This window comes from Mesoplodon densirostris, chromosome 1 (genome assembly GCF_025265405.1).
Source record: "Mesoplodon densirostris isolate mMesDen1 chromosome 1, mMesDen1 primary haplotype, whole genome shotgun sequence".
NCBI classification, from domain to species: Eukaryota; Metazoa; Chordata; class Mammalia; order Artiodactyla; family Ziphiidae; genus Mesoplodon; species Mesoplodon densirostris.
The window spans coordinates 108,297,164-108,309,663 of record NC_082661.1 but is presented as its reverse complement, the minus strand read 5'-3'; the positions used below and the strand labels follow the sequence as shown (position 1 = coordinate 108,309,663).

Genomic DNA, 12,500 nt, shown 5'->3' with positions numbered 1-12,500 from the left:
GCGTCCCTGTGAGCAACGTGCGGGATGTGCGGCGGGGCGCCAAGCGCCGAAGGGATTGCTGGGCCCCGCCCGCCCTAGGCTAGGAGGTCGCCGGCCCCTCCGCCATGCCCCGGTACCCGAGGCCTCCGTTCCCCTGCCTGGGCGGGCGGCGGGGCGCTGCCGGGGCGGGCTGGCCGCCGGGCTGGCGGTAAGGCGCAAGCGCCAGCGAAGCTGGGCCTCAAGAGGCAGGCCGCGGCCTACGCCCCCGTCTACGGCCATACCACCCTGAACGCGCCCGATCTCGTCTGATCTCGGAAGCTAAGCAGGGTCGGGCCTGGTTAGTACTTGGATGGGAGACCGCCTGGGAATACCGGGTGCTGTAGGCTTTTTGCCTCCCGCTGCGGCCCCGCCTTCTCCTCTAGTCGCCCGCGGCGGCGGCCACCAGCTCCGCCCCCCGCCGGGCAACGCTGCAGGCCCCACCTCCTCCGGCCCCTCCCACCGGAGCCCGCCAGAGGGGGCGCTCCATGCGGCCAGAAGGCGGCCCTGGAAGGCAGCGGCACACCCGACGCTCCGGGGGTGGCTGGCCCGGACCCAGACTCGGCCGCGGGCCCGGGTGCCGGCCGTGCGGCCCGCGAGCCAGCCCCTCGACCTGCACCTGGCCGCCCCCACCTGCGCCCAGCCCCGGCGCCGCCGCCACCTGTCCGCCCGTGTGTCTCGCCACAGCTCCCTCCGTTAAAAGCCCCACCCTCCGCCGTTCCGCCACGGCCGGGGGCGGGGACGGGGGCGGAGGCGGGGGCCCGGGCCGCTTCCCCGGGCCTGTCGGCCACCAGGGCGCGGGGTCCTGTGCTGGGCGGGCGGCGTGGGGGCGAGGGTGGCCTTGCTGGGGCTGAGGGGCGGTGCCGACTCCATGGTGGCTCCCAGTGGCCTCGGGCCAGCTGCTGCCGGGCAGGAGGGCCGGCCCGGGCTGCGGCTGGGCCGCGCCTAGCGCCCCGTGGGCGGGCCGCGGGGGATGGCCAAGGGACCGCGGGCCCCGGGACCTGAAGCCTCCGGGGCCGCGTCCCTGTGAGCAACGTGCGGGATGTGCGGCGGGGCGCCAAGCGCCGAAGGGATTGCTGGGCCCCGCCCGCCCTAGGCTAGGAGGTCGCCGGCCCCTCCGCCATGCCCCGGTACCCGAGGCCTCCGTTCCCCTGCCTGGGCGGGCGGCGGGGCGCTGCCGGGGCGGGCTGGCCGCCGGGCTGGCGGTAAGGCGCAAGCGCCAGCGAAGCTGGGCCTCAAGAGGCAGGCCGCGGCCTACGCCCCCGTCTACGGCCATACCACCCTGAACGCGCCCGATCTCGTCTGATCTCGGAAGCTAAGCAGGGTCGGGCCTGGTTAGTACTTGGATGGGAGACCGCCTGGGAATACCGGGTGCTGTAGGCTTTTTGCCTCCCGCTGCGGCCCCGCCTTCTCTTCTAGTCGCCCGCGGCGGCGGCCACCAGCTCCGTCCCCCGGCCGGGCAACGCTGCAGGCCCCACCTCCTCCGGCCCCTCCCACCGGAGCCCGCCAGAGGGGGCGCTCCATGCGGCCAGAAGGCGGCCCTGGAAGGCAGCGGCACACCCGACGCTCCGGGGGTGGCTGGCCCGGACCCAGACTCGGCCGCGGGCCCGGGTGCCGGCCGTGCGGCCCGCGAGCCAGCCCCTCGACCTGCACCTGGCCGCCCCCACCTGCGCCCAGCCCCGGCGCCGCCGCCACCTGTCCGCCCGTGTGTCTCGCCACAGCTCCCTCCGTTAAAAGCCCCACCCTCCGCCGTTCCGCCACGGCCGGGGGCGGGGACGGGGGCGGAGGCGGGGGCCCGGGCCGCTTCCCCGGGCCTGTCGGCCACCAGGGCGCGGGGTCCTGTGCTGGGCGGGCGGCGTGGGGGCGAGGGTGGCCTTGCTGGGGCTGAGGGGCGGTGCCGACTCCATGGTGGCTCCCAGTGGCCTCGGGCCAGCTGCTGCCGGGCAGGAGGGCCGGCCCGGGCTGCGGCTGGGCCGCGCCTAGCGCCCCGTGGGCGGGCCGCGGGGGATGGCCAAGGGACCGCGGGCCCCGGGACCTGAAGCCTCCGGGGCCGCGTCCCTGTGAGCAACGTGCGGGATGTGCGGCGGGGCGCCAAGCGCCGAAGGGATTGCTGGGCCCCGCCCGCCCTAGGCTAGGAGGTCGGCGGCCCCTCCGCCATGCCCCGGTACCCGAGGCCTCCGTTCCCCTGCCTGGGCGGGCGGCGGGGCGCTGCCGGGGCGGGCTGGCCGCCGGGCTGGCGGTAAGGCGCAAGCGCCAGCGAAGCTGGGCCTCAAGAGGCAGGCCGCGGCCTACGCCCCCGTCTACGGCCATACCACCCTGAACGCGCCCGATCTCGTCTGATCTCGGAAGCTAAGCAGGGTCGGGCCTGGTTAGTACTTGGATGGGAGACCGCCTGGGAATACCGGGTGCTGTAGGCTTTTTGCCTCCCGCTGCGGCCCCGCCTTCTCTTCTAGTCGCCCGCGGCGGCGGCCACCAGCTCCGTCCCCCGGCCGGGCAACGCTGCAGGCCCCACCTCCTCCGGCCCCTCCCACCGGAGCCCGCCAGAGGGGGCGCTCCATGCGGCCAGAAGGCGGCCCTGGAAGGCAGCGGCACACCCGACGCTCCGGGGGTGGCTGGCCCGGACCCAGACTCGGCCGCGGGCCCGGGTGCCGGCCGTGCGGCCCGCGAGCCAGCCCCTCGACCTGCACCTGGCCGCCCCCACCTGCGCCCAGCCCCGGCGCCGCCGCCACCTGTCCGCCCGTGTGTCTCGCCACAGCTCCCTCCGTTAAAAGCCCCACCCTCCGCCGTTCCGCCACGGCCGGGGGCGGGGACGGGGGCGGAGGCGGGGGCCCGGGCCGCTTCCCCGGGCCTGTCGGCCACCAGGGCGCGGGGTCCTGTGCTGGGCGGGCGGCGTGGGGGCGAGGGTGGCCTTGCTGGGGCTGAGGGGCGGTGCCGACTCCATGGTGGCTCCCAGTGGCCTCGGGCCAGCTGCTGCCGGGCAGGAGGGCCGGCCCGGCCACGGCTGGGCTGCGGCCAGCTCCGCGTGTGCGGGCAGCGGGGATGCCCAGGGGACCGCGGGCCCCCGGGCCCTGAAGCCTCCGGGGCCCAGTCCAGTCCCTGTGAGCGTCGAGCGGGATCGGGGGCGGGGCGCCAATCGCCGACGGGCCTGGAGGGTGCCGCCCGCCCTGGGCTGCGAGGTCGGCCACCACTCCGCCACCCCCGGGTCCCCGAAACCTCCTGTCGCCTGCCTGGGCGGGCGGTAGGGCCCTGACGGAGAGGGCTGGCCGCCGGGCTGGCGGTAAGGCGCAAGCGCCAGCGAAGCTGGGCCTCAAGAGGCAGGCCGCGGCCTACGCCCCCGTCTACGGCCATACCACCCTGAACGCGCCCGATCTCGTCTGATCTCGGAAGCTAAGCAGGGTCGGGCCTGGTTAGTACTTGGATGGGAGACCGCCTGGGAATACCGGGTGCTGTAGGCTTTTTGCCTCCCGCTGCGGCCCCGCCTTCTCTTCTAGTCGCCCGCGGCGGCGGCCACCAGCTCCGTCCCCCGGCCGGGCACCGCTGCAGGCCCCACCTCCTCCGGCCCCTCCCACCGGAGCCCGCCAGAGGGGGCGCTCCATGCGGCCAGAAGGCGGCCCTGGAAGGCAGCGGCACACCCGACGCTCCGGGGGTGGCTGGCCCGGACCCAGACTCGGCCGCGGGCCCGGGTGCCGGCCGTGCGGCCCGCGAGCCAGCCCCTCGACCTGCACCTGGCCGCCCCCACCTGCGCCCAGCCCCGGCGCCGCCGCCACCTGTCCGCCCGTGTGTCTCGCCACAGCTCCCTCCGTTAAAAGCCCCACCCTCCGCCGTTCCGCCACGGCCGGGGGCGGGGACGGGGGCAGAGGCGGGGGCCCGGGCCGCTTCCCCGGGCCTGTCGGCCACCAGGGCGCGGGGTCCTGTGCTGGGCGGGCGGCGTGGGGGCGAGGGTGGCCTTGCTGGGGCTGAGGGGCGGTGCCGACTCCATGGTGGCTCCCAGTGGCCTCGGGCCAGCTGCTGCCGGGCAGGAGGGCCGGCCCGGCCACGGCTGGGCTGCGGCCAGCTCCGCGTGTGCGGGCAGCGGGGATGCCCAGGGGACCGCGGGCCCCCGGGCCCTGAAGCCTCCGGGGCCCAGTCCAGTCCCTGTGAGCGTCGAGCGGGATCGGGAGCGGGGCGCCAATCGCCGACGGGCCTGGAGGGTGCCGCCCGCCCTGGGCTGCGAGGTCGGCCACCACTCCGCCACCCCCGGGTCCCCGAAACCTCCTGTCGCCTGCCTGGGCGGGCGGTAGGGCCCTGACGGAGAGGGCTGGCCGCCGGGCTGGCGGTAAGGCGCAAGCGCCAGCGAAGCTGGGCCTCAAGAGGCAGGCCGCGGCCTACGCCCCCGTCTACGGCCATACCACCCTGAACGCGCCCGATCTCGTCTGATCTCGGAAGCTAAGCAGGGTCGGGCCTGGTTAGTACTTGGATGGGAGACCGCCTGGGAATACCGGGTGCTGTAGGCTTTTTGCCTCCCGCTGCGGCCCCGCCTTCTCCTCTAGTCGCCCGCGGCGGCGGCCACCAGCTCCGCCCCCCGCCGGGCACCGCTGCAGGCCCCACCTCCTCCGGCCCCTCCCACCGGAGCCCGCCAGAGGGGGCGCTCCATGCGGCCAGAAGGCGGCCCTGGAAGGCAGCGGCACACCCGACGCTCCGGGGGTGGCTGGCCCGGACCCAGACTCGGCCGCGGGCCCGGGTGCCGGCCGTGCGGCCCGCGAGCCAGCCCCTCGACCTGCACCTGGCCGCCCCCACCTGCGCCCAGCCCCGGCGCCGCCGCCACCTGTCCGCCCGTGTGTCTCGCCACAGCTCCCTCCGTTAAAAGCCCCACCCTCCGCCGTTCCGCCACGGCCGGGGGCGGGGACGGGGGCGGAGGCGGGGGCCCGGGCCGCTTCCCCGGGCCTGTCGGCCACCAGGGCGCGGGGTCCTGTGCTGGGCGGGCGGCGTGGGGGCGAGGGTGGCCTTGCTGGGGCTGAGGGGCGGTGCCGACTCCATGGTGGCTCCCAGTGGCCTCGGGCCAGCTGCTGCCGGGCAGGAGGGCCGGCCCGGCCACGGCTGGGCTGCGGCCAGCTCCGCGTGTGCGGGCAGCGGGGATGCCCAGGGGACCGCGGGCCCCCGGGCCCTGAAGCCTCCGGGGCCCAGTCCAGTCCCTGTGAGCGTCGAGCGGGATCGGGGGCGGGGCGCCAATCGCCGACGGGCCTGGAGGGTGCCGCCCGCCCTGGGCTGCGAGGTCGGCCACCACTCCGCCACCCCCGGGTCCCCGAAACCTCCTGTCGCCTGCCTGGGCGGGCGGTAGGGCCCTGACGGAGAGGGCTGGCCGCCGGGCTGGCGGTAAGGCGCAAGCGCCAGCGAAGCTGGGCCTCAAGAGGCAGGCCGCGGCCTACGCCCCCGTCTACGGCCATACCACCCTGAACGCGCCCGATCTCGTCTGATCTCGGAAGCTAAGCAGGGTCGGGCCTGGTTAGTACTTGGATGGGAGACCGCCTGGGAATACCGGGTGCTGTAGGCTTTTTGCCTCCCGCTGCGGCCCCGCCTTCTCCTCTAGTCGCCCGCGGCGGCGGCCACCAGCTCCGCCCCCCGCCGGGCACCGCTGCAGGCCCCACCTCCTCCGGCCCCTCCCACCGGAGCCCGCCAGAGGGGGCGCTCCATGCGGCCAGAAGGCGGCCCTGGAAGGCAGCGGCACACCCGACGCTCCGGGGGTGGCTGGCCCGGACCCAGACTCGGCCGCGGGCCCGGGTGCCGGCCGTGCGGCCCGCGAGCCAGCCCCTCGACCTGCACCTGGCCGCCCCCACCTGCGCCCAGCCCCGGCGCCGCCGCCACCTGTCCGCCCGTGTGTCTCGCCACAGCTCCCTCCGTTAAAAGCCCCACCCTCCGCCGTTCCGCCACGGCCGGGGGCGGGGACGGGGGCGGAGGCGGGGGCCCGGGCCGCTTCCCCGGGCCTGTCGGCCACCAGGGCGCGGGGTCCTGTGCTGGGCGGGCGGCGTGGGGGCGAGGGTGGCCTTGCTGGGGCTGAGGGGCGGTGCCGACTCCATGGTGGCTCCCAGTGGCCTCGGGCCAGCTGCTGCCGGGCAGGAGGGCCGGCCCGGGCTGCGGCTGGGCCGCGCCTAGCGCCCCGTGGGCGGGCCGCGGGGGATGGCCAAGGGACCGCGGGCCCCGGGACCTGAAGCCTCCGGGGCCGCGTCCCTGTGAGCAACGTGCGGGATGTGCGGCGGGGCGCCAAGCGCCGAAGGGATTGCTGGGCCCCGCCCGCCCTAGGCTAGGAGGTCGCCGGCCCCTCCGCCATGCCCCGGTACCCGAGGCCTCCGTTCCCCTGCCTGGGCGGGCGGCGGGGCGCTGCCGGGGCGGGCTGGCCGCCGGGCTGGCGGTAAGGCGCAAGCGCCAGCGAAGCTGGGCCTCAAGAGGCAGGCCGCGGCCTACGCCCCCGTCTACGGCCATACCACCCTGAACGCGCCCGATCTCGTCTGATCTCGGAAGCTAAGCAGGGTCGGGCCTGGTTAGTACTTGGATGGGAGACCGCCTGGGAATACCGGGTGCTGTAGGCTTTTTGCCTCCCGCTGCGGCCCCGCCTTCTCTTCTAGTCGCCCGCGGCGGCGGCCACCAGCTCCGTCCCCCGGCCGGGCAACGCTGCAGGCCCCACCTCCTCCGGCCCCTCCCACCGGAGCCCGCCAGAGGGGGCGCTCCATGCGGCCAGAAGGCGGCCCTGGAAGGCAGCGGCACACCCGACGCTCCGGGGGTGGCTGGCCCGGACCCAGACTCGGCCGCGGGCCCGGGTGCCGGCCGTGCGGCCCGCGAGCCAGCCCCTCGACCTGCACCTGGCCGCCCCCACCTGCGCCCAGCCCCGGCGCCGCCGCCACCTGTCCGCCCGTGTGTCTCGCCACAGCTCCCTCCGTTAAAAGCCCCACCCTCCGCCGTTCCGCCACGGCCGGGGGCGGGGACGGGGGCGGAGGCGGGGGCCCGGGCCGCTTCCCCGGGCCTGTCGGCCACCAGGGCGCGGGGTCCTGTGCTGGGCGGGCGGCGTGGGGGCGAGGGTGGCCTTGCTGGGGCTGAGGGGCGGTGCCGACTCCATGGTGGCTCCCAGTGGCCTCGGGCCAGCTGCTGCCGGGCAGGAGGGCCGGCCCGGCCACGGCTGGGCTGCGGCCAGCTCCGCGTGTGCGGGCAGCGGGGATGCCCAGGGGACCGCGGGCCCCCGGGCCCTGAAGCCTCCGGGGCCCAGTCCAGTCCCTGTGAGCGTCGAGCGGGATCGGGGGCGGGGCGCCAATCGCCGACGGGCCTGGAGGGTGCCGCCCGCCCTGGGCTGCGAGGTCGGCCACCACTCCGCCACCCCCGGGTCCCCGAAACCTCCTGTCGCCTGCCTGGGCGGGCGGTAGGGCGCTGACGGAGAGGGCTGGCCGCCGGGCTGGCGGTAAGGCGCAAGCGCCAGCGAAGCTGGGCCTCAAGAGGCAGGCCGCGGCCTACGCCCCCGTCTACGGCCATACCACCCTGAACGCGCCCGATCTCGTCTGATCTCGGAAGCTAAGCAGGGTCGGGCCTGGTTAGTACTTGGATGGGAGACCGCCTGGGAATACCGGGTGCTGTAGGCTTTTTGCCTCCCGCTGCGGCCCCGCCTTCTCTTCTAGTCGCCCGCGGCGGCGGCCACCAGCTCCGTCCCCCGGCCGGGCAACGCTGCAGGCCCCACCTCCTCCGGCCCCTCCCACCGGAGCCCGCCAGAGGGGGCGCTCCATGCGGCCAGAAGGCGGCCCTGGAAGGCAGCGGCACACCCGACGCTCCGGGGGTGGCTGGCCCGGACCCAGACTCGGCCGCGGGCCCGGGTGCCGGCCGTGCGGCCCGCGAGCCAGCCCCTCGACCTGCACCTGGCCGCCCCCACCTGCGCCCAGCCCCGGCGCCGCCGCCACCTGTCCGCCCGTGTGTCTCGCCACAGCTCCCTCCGTTAAAAGCCCCACCCTCCGCCGTTCCGCCACGGCCGGGGGCGGGGACGGGGGCAGAGGCGGGGGCCCGGGCCGCTTCCCCGGGCCTGTCGGCCACCAGGGCGCGGGGTCCTGTGCTGGGCGGGCGGCGTGGGGGCGAGGGTGGCCTTGCTGGGGCTGAGGGGCGGTGCCGACTCCATGGTGGCTCCCAGTGGCCTCGGGCCAGCTGCTGCCGGGCAGGAGGGCCGGCCCGGCCACGGCTGGGCTGCGGCCAGCTCCGCGTGTGCGGGCAGCGGGGATGCCCAGGGGACCGCGGGCCCCCGGGCCCTGAAGCCTCCGGGGCCCAGTCCAGTCCCTGTGAGCGTCGAGCGGGATCGGGAGCGGGGCGCCAATCGCCGACGGGCCTGGAGGGTGCCGCCCGCCCTGGGCTGCGAGGTCGGCCACCACTCCGCCACCCCCGGGTCCCCGAAACCTCCTGTCGCCTGCCTGGGCGGGCGGTAGGGCCCTGACGGAGAGGGCTGGCCGCCGGGCTGGCGGTAAGGCGCAAGCGCCAGCGAAGCTGGGCCTCAAGAGGCAGGCCGCGGCCTACGCCCCCGTCTACGGCCATACCACCCTGAACGCGCCCGATCTCGTCTGATCTCGGAAGCTAAGCAGGGTCGGGCCTGGTTAGTACTTGGATGGGAGACCGCCTGGGAATACCGGGTGCTGTAGGCTTTTTGCCTCCCGCTGCGGCCCCGCCTTCTCCTCTAGTCGCCCGCGGCGGCGGCCACCAGCTCCGCCCCCCGCCGGGCACCGCTGCAGGCCCCACCTCCTCCGGCCCCTCCCACCGGAGCCCGCCAGAGGGGGCGCTCCATGCGGCCAGAAGGCGGCCCTGGAAGGCAGCGGCACACCCGACGCTCCGGGGGTGGCTGGCCCGGACCCAGACTCGGCCGCGGGCCCGGGTGCCGGCCGTGCGGCCCGCGAGCCAGCCCCTCGACCTGCACCTGGCCGCCCCCACCTGCGCCCAGCCCCGGCGCCGCCGCCACCTGTCCGCCCGTGTGTCTCGCCACAGCTCCCTCCGTTAAAAGCCCCACCCTCCGCCGTTCCGCCACGGCCGGGGGCGGGGACGGGGGCGGAGGCGGGGGCCCGGGCCGCTTCCCCGGGCCTGTCGGCCACCAGGGCGCGGGGTCCTGTGCTGGGCGGGCGGCGTGGGGGCGAGGGTGGCCTTGCTGGGGCTGAGGGGCGGTGCCGACTCCATGGTGGCTCCCAGTGGCCTCGGGCCAGCTGCTGCCGGGCAGGAGGGCCGGCCCGGCCACGGCTGGGCTGCGGCCAGCTCCGCGTGTGCGGGCAGCGGGGATGCCCAGGGGACCGCGGGCCCCCGGGCCCTGAAGCCTCCGGGGCCCAGTCCAGTCCCTGTGAGCGTCGAGCGGGATCGGGGGCGGGGCGCCAATCGCCGACGGGCCTGGAGGGTGCCGCCCGCCCTGGGCTGCGAGGTCGGCCACCACTCCGCCACCCCCGGGTCCCCGAAACCTCCTGTCGCCTGCCTGGGCGGGCGGTAGGGCCCTGACGGAGAGGGCTGGCCGCCGGGCTGGCGGTAAGGCGCAAGCGCCAGCGAAGCTGGGCCTCAAGAGGCAGGCCGCGGCCTACGCCCCCGTCTACGGCCATACCACCCTGAACGCGCCCGATCTCGTCTGATCTCGGAAGCTAAGCAGGGTCGGGCCTGGTTAGTACTTGGATGGGAGACCGCCTGGGAATACCGGGTGCTGTAGGCTTTTTGCCTCCCGCTGCGGCCCCGCCTTCTCTTCTAGTCGCCCGCGGCGGCGGCCACCAGCTCCGTCCCCCGGCCGGGCAACGCTGCAGGCCCCACCTCCTCCGGCCCCTCCCACCGGAGCCCGCCAGAGGGGGCGCTCCATGCGGCCAGAAGGCGGCCCTGGAAGGCAGCGGCACACCCGACGCTCCGGGGGTGGCTGGCCCGGACCCAGACTCGGCCGCGGGCCCGGGTGCCGGCCGTGCGGCCCGCGAGCCAGCCCCTCGACCTGCACCTGGCCGCCCCCACCTGCGCCCAGCCCCGGCGCCGCCGCCACCTGTCCGCCCGTGTGTCTCGCCACAGCTCCCTCCGTTAAAAGCCCCACCCTCCGCCGTTCCGCCACGGCCGGGGGCGGGGACGGGGGCGGAGGCGGGGGCCCGGGCCGCTTCCCCGGGCCTGTCGGCCACCAGGGCGCGGGGTCCTGTGCTGGGCGGGCGGCGTGGGGGCGAGGGTGGCCTTGCTGGGGCTGAGGGGCGGTGCCGACTCCATGGTGGCTCCCAGTGGCCTCGGGCCAGCTGCTGCCGGGCAGGAGGGCCGGCCCGGCCACGGCTGGGCTGCGGCCAGCTCCGCGTGTGCGGGCAGCGGGGATGCCCAGGGGACCGCGGGCCCCCGGGCCCTGAAGCCTCCGGGGCCCAGTCCAGTCCCTGTGAGCGTCGAGCGGGATCGGGGGCGGGGCGCCAATCGCCGACGGGCCTGGAGGGTGCCGCCCGCCCTGGGCTGCGAGGTCGGCCACCACTCCGCCACCCCCGGGTCCCCGAAACCTCCTGTCGCCTGCCTGGGCGGGCGGTAGGGCCCTGACGGAGAGGGCTGGCCGCCGGGCTGGCGGTAAGGCGCAAGCGCCAGCGAAGCTGGGCCTCAAGAGGCAGGCCGCGGCCTACGCCCCCGTCTACGGCCATACCACCCTGAACGCGCCCGATCTCGTCTGATCTCGGAAGCTAAGCAGGGTCGGGCCTGGTTAGTACTTGGATGGGAGACCGCCTGGGAATACCGGGTGCTGTAGGCTTTTTGCCTCCCGCTGCGGCCCCGCCTTCTCCTCTAGTCGCCCGCGGCGGCGGCCACCAGCTCCGCCCCCCGCCGGGCACCGCTGCAGGCCCCACCTCCTCCGGCCCCTCCCACCGGAGCCCGCCAGAGGGGGCGCTCCATGCGGCCAGAAGGCGGCCCTGGAAGGCAGCGGCACACCCGACGCTCCGGGGGTGGCTGGCCCGGACCCAGACTCGGCCGCGGGCCCGGGTGCCGGCCGTGCGGCCCGCGAGCCAGCCCCTCGACCTGCACCTGGCCGCCCCCACCTGCGCCCAGCCCCGGCGCCGCCGCCACCTGTCCGCCCGTGTGTCTCGCCACAGCTCCCTCCGTTAAAAGCCCCACCCTCCGCCGTTCCGCCACGGCCGGGGGCGGGGACGGGGGCGGAGGCGGGGGCCCGGGCCGCTTCCCCGGGCCTGTCGGCCACCAGGGCGCGGGGTCCTGTGCTGGGCGGGCGGCGTGGGGGCGAGGGTGGCCTTGCTGGGGCTGAGGGGCGGTGCCGACTCCATGGTGGCTCCCAGTGGCCTCGGGCCAGCTGCTGCCGGGCAGGAGGGCCGGCCCGGCCACGGCTGGGCTGCGGCCAGCTCCGCGTGTGCGGGCAGCGGGGATGCCCAGGGGACCGCGGGCCCCCGGGCCCTGAAGCCTCCGGGGCCCAGTCCAGTCCCTGTGAGCGTCGAGCGGGATCGGGGGCGGGGCGCCAATCGCCGACGGGCCTGGAGGGTGCCGCCCGCCCTGGGCTGCGAGGTCGGCCACCACTCCGCCACCCCCGGGTCCCCGAAACCTCCTGTCGCCTGCCTGGGCGGGCGGTAGGGCCCTGACGGAGAGGGCTGGCCGCCGGGCTGGCGGTAAGGCGCAAGCGCCAGCGAAGCTGGGCCTCAAGAGGCAGGCCGCGGCCTACGCCCCCGTCTACGGCCATACCACCCTGAACGCGCCCGATCTCGTCTGATCTCGGAAGCTAAGCAGGGTCGGGCCTGGTTAGTACTTGGATGGGAGACCGCCTGGGAATACCGGGTGCTGTAGGCTTTTTGCCTCCCGCTGCGGCCCCGCCTTCTCTTCTAGTCGCCCGCGGCGGCGGCCACCAGCTCCGTCCCCCGGCCGGGCAACGCTGCAGGCCCCACCTCCTCCGGCCCCTCCCACCGGAGCCCGCCAGAGGGGGCGCTCCATGCGGCCAGAAGGCGGCCCTGGAAGGCAGCGGCACACCCGACGCTCCGGGGGTGGCTGGCCCGGACCCAGACTCGGCCGCGGGCCCGGGTGCCGGCCGTGCGGCCCGCGAGCCAGCCCCTCGACCTGCACCTGGCCGCCCCCACCTGCGCCCAGCCCCGGCGCCGCCGCCACCTGTCCGCCCGTGTGTCTCGCCACAGCTCCCTCCGTTAAAAGCCCCACCCTCCGCCGTTCCGCCACGGCCGGGGGCGGGGACGGGGGCGGAGGCGGGGGCCCGGGCCGCTTCCCCGGGCCTGTCGGCCACCAGGGCGCGGGGTCCTGTGCTGGGCGGGCGGCGTGGGGGCGAGGGTGGCCTTGCTGGGGCTGAGGGGCGGTGCCGACTCCATGGTGGCTCCCAGTGGCCTCGGGCCAGCTGCTGCCGGGCAGGAGGGCCGGCCCGGGCTGCGGCTGGGCCGCGCCTAGCGCCCCGTGGGCGGGCCGCGGGGGATGGCCAAGGGACCGCGGGCCCCGGGACCTGAAGCCTCCGGGGCCGCGTCCCTGTGAGCAACGTGCGGGATGTGCGGCGGGGCGCCAAGCGCCGAAGGGATTGCTGGGCC

At 77.0% G+C, this 12,500-nt stretch overlaps 12 non-coding genes across 12 annotated transcripts; all 12 read left to right on the top strand.

Moving 5' to 3' along the window:
• The first annotated feature begins 246 nt into the window (after nt 1-246).
• On the top strand, nt 247-365 carry LOC132501924 (5S ribosomal RNA). Its single transcript, XR_009534353.1, has one exon. It is a non-coding gene; the product is annotated as a 5S ribosomal RNA (ribosomal RNA).
• A 914-nt stretch (nt 366-1,279) lies between these two features.
• On the top strand, nt 1,280-1,398 carry LOC132501917 (5S ribosomal RNA). Its single transcript, XR_009534351.1, has one exon. It is a non-coding gene; the product is annotated as a 5S ribosomal RNA (ribosomal RNA).
• Nucleotides 1,399-2,313: 915 nt separating this feature from the next.
• LOC132501911 (5S ribosomal RNA) lies at nt 2,314-2,432 on the top strand. Its single transcript, XR_009534350.1, has one exon. It is a non-coding gene; the product is annotated as a 5S ribosomal RNA (ribosomal RNA).
• Nucleotides 2,433-3,351: 919 nt separating this feature from the next.
• LOC132501907 (5S ribosomal RNA) lies at nt 3,352-3,470 on the top strand. The gene has a single exon (XR_009534349.1). It is a non-coding gene; the product is annotated as a 5S ribosomal RNA (ribosomal RNA).
• Nucleotides 3,471-4,389: 919 nt separating this feature from the next.
• Nucleotides 4,390-4,508, top strand: LOC132501905 (5S ribosomal RNA). Its single transcript, XR_009534348.1, has one exon. It is a non-coding gene; the product is annotated as a 5S ribosomal RNA (ribosomal RNA).
• Nucleotides 4,509-5,426: 918 nt separating this feature from the next.
• On the top strand, nt 5,427-5,545 carry LOC132501898 (5S ribosomal RNA). Its single transcript, XR_009534347.1, has one exon. It is a non-coding gene; the product is annotated as a 5S ribosomal RNA (ribosomal RNA).
• Nucleotides 5,546-6,459: 914 nt separating this feature from the next.
• On the top strand, nt 6,460-6,578 carry LOC132501893 (5S ribosomal RNA). The gene has a single exon (XR_009534346.1). It is a non-coding gene; the product is annotated as a 5S ribosomal RNA (ribosomal RNA).
• Nucleotides 6,579-7,497: 919 nt separating this feature from the next.
• On the top strand, nt 7,498-7,616 carry LOC132501890 (5S ribosomal RNA). The gene has a single exon (XR_009534345.1). It is a non-coding gene; the product is annotated as a 5S ribosomal RNA (ribosomal RNA).
• A 919-nt stretch (nt 7,617-8,535) lies between these two features.
• LOC132501880 (5S ribosomal RNA) lies at nt 8,536-8,654 on the top strand. The gene has a single exon (XR_009534343.1). It is a non-coding gene; the product is annotated as a 5S ribosomal RNA (ribosomal RNA).
• Nucleotides 8,655-9,572: 918 nt separating this feature from the next.
• Nucleotides 9,573-9,691, top strand: LOC132501873 (5S ribosomal RNA). Its single transcript, XR_009534342.1, has one exon. It is a non-coding gene; the product is annotated as a 5S ribosomal RNA (ribosomal RNA).
• A 919-nt stretch (nt 9,692-10,610) lies between these two features.
• Nucleotides 10,611-10,729, top strand: LOC132501866 (5S ribosomal RNA). The gene has a single exon (XR_009534341.1). It is a non-coding gene; the product is annotated as a 5S ribosomal RNA (ribosomal RNA).
• Nucleotides 10,730-11,647: 918 nt separating this feature from the next.
• On the top strand, nt 11,648-11,766 carry LOC132501861 (5S ribosomal RNA). The gene has a single exon (XR_009534340.1). It is a non-coding gene; the product is annotated as a 5S ribosomal RNA (ribosomal RNA).
• The last annotated feature ends 734 nt before the right edge of the window (nt 11,767-12,500 follow it).